Source organism: Anarrhichthys ocellatus, unplaced genomic scaffold (genome assembly GCF_004355925.1).
Source record: "Anarrhichthys ocellatus isolate YVR2014 unplaced genomic scaffold, GSC_Weel_1.0 scaffold24, whole genome shotgun sequence".
Lineage (NCBI taxonomy): Eukaryota > Metazoa > Chordata > Actinopteri > Perciformes > Anarhichadidae > Anarrhichthys > Anarrhichthys ocellatus.
The window spans coordinates 874,155-880,169 of NW_022280054.1; the positions used below are offsets into that span (position 1 = coordinate 874,155).

At 39.5% G+C, this 6,015-nt stretch overlaps 1 protein-coding gene across 5 annotated transcripts in view; it reads right to left on the minus strand.

Moving 5' to 3' along the window:
- Positions 1-6,015, minus strand: part of stx1a (syntaxin 1A (brain)) — a 54,839-nt gene that overhangs the window by 34,194 nt on the left and 14,630 nt on the right. The gene's annotated exons all lie outside the window — the stretch shown is intronic.

Consider the following 6,015-nt stretch of genomic DNA (forward strand, 5'->3'; position numbering starts at 1 on the left):
AGAGAGAGAGAGAGAGAGAGAGAGAGAGAGAGAGAGAGAGAGAGAGACCAAAAGGCACTTTAGATCTCCTCAGTGCTGAGGCAGGAAGTACCTGTGATTAGCCTGAGTGATGTTGATAGAAACCAAACTAAAGATGTCAATATCGTATTACAAGCAGAACGAAAGCAGAGGGAAGCAGGTTCAAGTGAAAGAAAACACAGATATTTAATTTTTTTCATTTTTATCTGGGCTCCATCATCATTTCTCTGACTTTTTGAAACACTGGAGCAATCTTTTATGCATATGATGTGTGGAATAACACTTAACAGGGCTGTATTCAAACTAAAATCTAGCAAATTACCATACACATACATCCTCATCGAAATACAGCTGCTATTAATACTGAATACAAACAAAGCCATGTCCACTTCATTTAAATTAACAAATGCTTTGGGAGTCATTTTAGTCAACAACACCTGGCAGGAGAGATGGATCACTATGTGCTGTGAAAATGACTCAGTTCTCAAAAGACGCCGCTCACCTGAGTCTTTACAACCTGTGATGTAGATCAGGATGTGAAGGAGTGAATATGTGAATCAGGGCTTAGACGAGGCTGCACATTGGAAAATTGCAGCTGCACAAAGCACCAAAAGATGATGCAGCTACACGACATGGCAAAACGTATGTGGATAACCAAACATCACACCCATATTTGATTGTTCAACATCTCATTTAAAAACCATGAGCATTAATCTGCTGCTATAACAGCTTCCACACTTACTGGAAGGCTTTCCATTAGACTTTGGAGCCTGACTGAAGAGCTTTTGTGCCACTCAGTCACAGAAACATTAGTGAGGTTGACCGCTGATGCAGAGAGATCAGAGCTGGCTCACAGTCGGTGTTCAAGCTCATCCTAGAGGTGTTGGATGGGGGCTGAGGTCAGGTGATGTTTTTTCCCACCAAAATCACAGAACCATGTCTTTATGGTCCTCACTTTGTGCACAGGAACACTTTCATGTAGAAACAGGAAAGAGTCTTCTTCAAACTGATGGCAATAGGAAGTACACTGTTGTCCTAAATATCATTAGCTGCGTTTCCTTTTTTACAAATTTTAAGCAAACTTTTGAAATGTTGCAAAAAAGAAATGCAAATTAGGCGCATTTCCATCAACTGGTTTGGAGTAAATAAACTCAGCTGCATAGTTTAGTCAGAAGTTGGCAGTATAGGCTACGCATCATGTCTGTAATCCTCCAGTAAACAGAACAGAAGAAGTATTTGTAAACCGAAAAGAAAACAATCTATGAGTAAAATGGAGAGGTCTTCAAGAGTTTCAATTGGGCACGTTTTAATTGTTCCTTCATATCAGCTAGTATTGGCCATGTTTCATGTTGTCTGGAGACGTAGACAAGCATTCATACGTTATGGGAATATCAGAGAATACGACCACAGCAGAAACAGCAGATCAGTAATGGGAGTTAAATGTTTTCTACGTCAGAATTTATTTGGCAAAGGCTTTTCCATTATCTATTTTATTATTATTCTTCATTTATTTATACATACTCTTTTTTCGACACAGACAAAAAACACTTAAAGCACGGGAGTTTTATCGATTTTTGCCATTTCCATATAACTTTTCTAATGCAAATGAAAAATGTGCAAAAAAGTACATTGAATGGAAACTTGGTCATTGTGTATATATAATAATATATATATATATATATATATGTATATATAGTATAATATATATAGTATATTAAGAGATACCTTAATTGGAACCAAGGAGCCGAGCCCAGAAGTATGCAAAAGTCATCATTTTACAAAAAAATATTCGGGATCATCAGCATCCATTAGAAAACATCCAACAACAGAAAACAGACATCTGGATCTCCATCAAAATCCTTCCTAACAGTTACTTGACTTGGTCCCTACCAATAAACAAATCGAATGCATATTCTGCAGAAAAACGACACATGAACTGACTAACTAATGAGGTCAAAAAATCATCTGCACCGAGATAAAGGTTTGACATTCCTCCAGCTGTTACCTGCCAGTGGCAGCACAGCTGATGACGAGGCAGCAGGTCACATCTGTCAGTGACTTCATCAGTGTCTACTTTAATCTCATTCTGTCATCGAGCCTCGATCACTACACTTCAGGCCAGCCTGTTCTCCCTTCATTCTCCTCTACGATATGTCGTAAGTTATTTGACCGTCACTCCTCTGCGCTCCATCCGTATCTCCATCCATATTCTTGAGCTCTCAGCCTGGGTTATTAACCCCCCATTATCTCTTTAATTAGCTGCTGATTGGCTATGTTTTTAAAAACAACATAATTGGCTCCGGGAGACCACTGGGGAGAGACCAGAAGACACATCGATGCGAGTACAGAGTTAAATGCATGTAAGAGAAACAGGTGGGGAGAGATGAGAATTAAAAAGTAAGATTGAGACAGGAACAGGGAGGAGGAAGTGACAGACGGTAAGTGAACAGAAGATGAAACCACTTTAAGCTGTCTTGGTTTAGAGACCATGAGTTAGTGAGTCACAGTCAATCCCTCAGGTCTTATAAGACATCAGGCAAATTGTATTGGTGTGGGAGAAAAAACAATTTTAGACATGCAGAAACAAATAAAGAAGCACACAAACACTCCTATTTTATAACTATTCTTTCTGAACTTGATACTCCTGATTCCAGCAAATAATTTGCTGGAATCTTACAAATGCTCAGAAAGAATAATGTCTCTAATAATGTCACTACTTTGCTATCTAATTTTTACCAAAGTAAGAGTCTAATTCTGGTACAGAGAATGATTAGAGGGCTCAAGGCCCCAGTGGGTCTGTCTTGCCATTGCTCACTTCATTCTTGCATCATCTGGCGAAGGATTGTGGAGGCATGAATTGAGCCTTGTTACATGATGTAAAGAGAGTACCGACAGACGTCATGGTGATTTTTTATGCATCTCAAAGTAATGACAAATACATAAAAATAAGGCTGAAATTCTTTTAATGGCTTTCATTAACTCTTACAAGCATTTTACTTTTGTCTCACAGCTTGAATGTTCTTTCTTTTAAGGACTTTGTAACTAACATCTCTGTAGAGCCTTTTGCAGTTTGTAAACAATAGTGACGTACGTCGTAATCTTGTCTGACACCTGTAGAACTCGAGTCTGCTGTTGGAATATCGATTGTGACAACCGAACATGCACCAACCAGATATTGATGCTGTTACCAGTTTTAATTCAATGTTTAAAGCTTGTTAACTCGTCTGGATGGCTGGGGCTGAACGGCACTTCCGTTGCCACATGCGCATGCATATTGTTGTGGACGTCGAGCTGTAAAATAATCTATAAAAAGTACCCTTATTTATTACAATCATCAATGGGTAAAGGACAAATTTGTAATATTCTTTACAATAAAAGTTAAAGTATAAACAGTTCAGCTAAATATCCCAGTCAATTTCAGAGCAATACCAGGTTTCAATCTTGTATTAGTTTTTAACATAATATACATTTTATATCTAACATTTTAGTTGCTGACACGCAATAAATACTTTAACGCCCTCCTCATTGCAGCTTAATTTATGACTGCATAACGATTGCAGCCTCAACTTAGCATCACTACTGCAGACACATGCATGCACAGACTTCTGAAAAAGCTGTGAAGTCAACATATGGTACAGATTCGTTCTTACAGACTGAAGGCCACAAGGTGTTGCAGTAAACAGCCCATGTCAGATGTCCTACCTGCTGCTGAACGACATGGCTGAAAAGTAGAGACTTCATTATTGCTACCATCTGTGGCGATACAACCACTCTAGAAAACTATAGTTTTTAAACTCAATCATGAAGATGGTTGTGTTTGTATCTGTGTATACCAGAATATTGTTTTTGCTCATTAAAGTTTTTGAAAATGATCAAATGCAGCATTATCCTATGATTGCAATATAGGCAATTACATCCACTTAAACACACATACTTAAATACACACCCATATGCACGCTTGCACAAACAAATTATAAAATCAATATCCAGACTGAGGGTCATGTTTATGGTGTGAGTAAAGGCCAGAAGGCAGCAGTGGTCTCTCCACTATTGAAAGCTTTAACTAATGTTGTAATTAATGCACCCAGTCATTTTGTAGTTAAACCACGTGATGATTGTCAGACCTGAAACTCAGGAGAGTTAGTCAGACGTACTTCTTGTTATACTGTACATTAAAAAAAAGGAAATGAAAAGTAGTGTTTTTTTAGATCTGGATTAGTCGGTTACTAAAATATGTTGCAGGGGAAGCTGGCAGATATTTGTTCCTATACACTCAGAGAGTTTAATGTTTGCATTTTAACATGAAGTCAGGCACGTACAACTTGTCAAGGATGTAATTTGTCATCTCTACTTTTCTGATATTAACAGACAAAACATGAAGTTGCAGCCAAGGCCTGGAGAATGTCCTCCATTTGTAGATGATGTTGTCCATTTGGTTCTCTTAGACTTTGACCTCTGATCTAGCATGAAGCAGTTTGCAGCTCAGCAGCTCAGCGTGATGCTGTCAAGATGAAGACCTTTAAAGCAAAACTTATACTTTCCACTAGTATGCGAGGGTCCATGTAATGTAAATATTGTCATCAGAGGGTGTACACATAGGCTCTGTGCGGACGTCTGCAGACCGTCAATTTGTTGTGAGCACACGGACAAGTCCAGGCAGGTTCTACCACCACACATGTGCGATCTATTGCGCATTTGTGGATCAATGTACTAAATACTACACACTGGACCTTTAAATGCATTCCTCGGGGCTTAGCAATCGGATTTTATGTTGCACTCTGTGTGATTGATTCTGTTAACATTGAAAGGAGCCTGTTCGGGTAGTTTGGGCACCTATAGTATGCTTTCTGGTCATCTCCCTTTGGAGGCTTTCAAGGCATGACCAACTGGGAGGAGACAAGTAAGATCAAGCACACATTGAAGGGATCACTCTCCCAGCCACACTGGAGTGCAACTTATTTGGATAAGGACATTCGGGCTGCTCTGTTTGTCTTGCTTCCACAACTATGAGCAGGATAAGTAATGGATAGGACACCATAGAACATGTTTCTATCAAGGTGGGTCATAGGATACTCATTCTAAGTGTTAACCATTTATCACAATAATGGGGCACATTTTGGTTTAGCGTTGTGTTTTGCCGTGATCTGCATAAGTGTGATCCAGGCGTCCCTCTATAAGCTCACAAACACCGAGCAGAGTGTGAGGCGCAGACACTTCAATTTACAAGAACTCGTAACTGAATGGAGAAATCTAAATGCTAATGCAGAAGGAGGCGGTGGAAGGGGAGGTGGACGAAGTTGGACCTCTGAGAAGCAGGCGGCAGTTATAGCTGCATGGAAGCAGCAATGAGTGCGTCAATCATATATATGCCTGTTGATTGGTTACAATATGCGATGGCTGCTTCTCCTTGTTGATGCCGTTTGTCTGCATTTCCCACGTGTTCTGTGTGACCGTTGTCCTCGATATATTAAATATCTACATAGGGTTTTTGATTGATGCACCTGCAGCTCAGTCACATATGATTCTCTTGGTGATGCGTTTGTGGTCTCACGTTGCTTTGAAAACTCATATCAAAGTGCTGATTGTCAGACCTCTTTCATAAATCACAAATGCGGCATTCAACCTCACTGGACCTACCTTTGTAGCAGCATTCGCAATGGTGATAAAAAATACTTCAAAGACACAAACGTACTAAAACTAGAAGCCTGATAAAATATAACAAATACAGCAGTGAGAGAGGAAGAAATACAACATGACATATGATCATAATAAATAATAAATATTTAAAAAATATATATATATAGATGTATACTGTATATATATGTATATACATACATATACGTCTATAGAAGAAGTCTCCCTCAGCTCTTATTTGAGCTGAATTATCCTGCTTTCTAAACCACTCACTGTGAGAGAGGTTCAGTATGTAGCAGCACATACAAAATGGACACCCCCCCCCCCCCCCCCCCCCCCCCCCCCCCCCCCCCCCCCCTTCCC